Raw genomic sequence first — 935 nt, forward strand, 5'->3', positions numbered from 1 at the left:
GTTGCATAGTATTCCATTGTGTGTATGTACCACGTTTGGTTATCCATTCCTCAGTTGATGAACACCTAGGTTGTTTCCAACTTTTTGCTATTATAAATAGTGCTGCGATGAACATGGGTGTGCATGTCTGTTCTTGTCATGGTTCTCACTACTTTAGGATATATACCTAATAATGGAATGGCTGGATCAATTGGTATTTCTATTTCCAACTTTTGAAGGAATCGCCATACTGCTTTCCACAATGGTTGTACCATTTGACAGTCCCACCAGCAGTGTAGGTGAGTCCCAATCTCTCCACATCCTTGCTAGCATTTGTCATTTTCTGTCTTGTTGAACTTTGCTACTAGTGCTGGGGCAAGATGGTATCTCATTATTGTTTTGATTTGCATGTCTCTAATAGCTAATGATCATGAGCATTTCTTCAGGTTTTTTGGCCGCCTGAATATTGTCTTTGGTGAAGTGTTTATTCATGTCTTCTGCCCATGTTTTAATTGGATTGTTTGTCTTTTTGTTATTGAGGTGTTGGAGTTTGCTATAAATTCTAGAGATGAGTCCCTTGTCAGATATGTCATTGCCAAATATTTTTTCCCAATGTGTAGGTTCTCTTTTGACTCTTTTGGAGAAGTCTTTGGTAGCACATAAAAATTTAATTTTTAGAAGGTCCCATTCATCTAGTTTATCTTCTGCTGTTTCTGTATTTTGGGTTATGCTTGATAGTCTATTTATGCCATGTGTTAGGTCTCATAAATTTGTCCCTAGTTTTTCTTTGAGGAACTTTATAGTTTTAGGTTTCACATTTAAGTATTTGATCCATCTGGAGTTAATTTTTGTGTATGGGATGAAGTACAGATCTTGCTTCCTTTTTCTGCAAATGGATCTCCAGTTTTGCCAGTACCATTATTAAACAAACATTCTCTTCCCTGTTTAATGGATTT

The sequence above is a fragment of the Orycteropus afer genome, unplaced genomic scaffold (assembly GCF_000298275.1).
Source record: "Orycteropus afer afer isolate SDZICR_OR568_19922 unplaced genomic scaffold, OryAfe1.0 scaffold00028, whole genome shotgun sequence".
NCBI classification, from domain to species: domain Eukaryota; kingdom Metazoa; phylum Chordata; class Mammalia; order Tubulidentata; family Orycteropodidae; genus Orycteropus; species Orycteropus afer.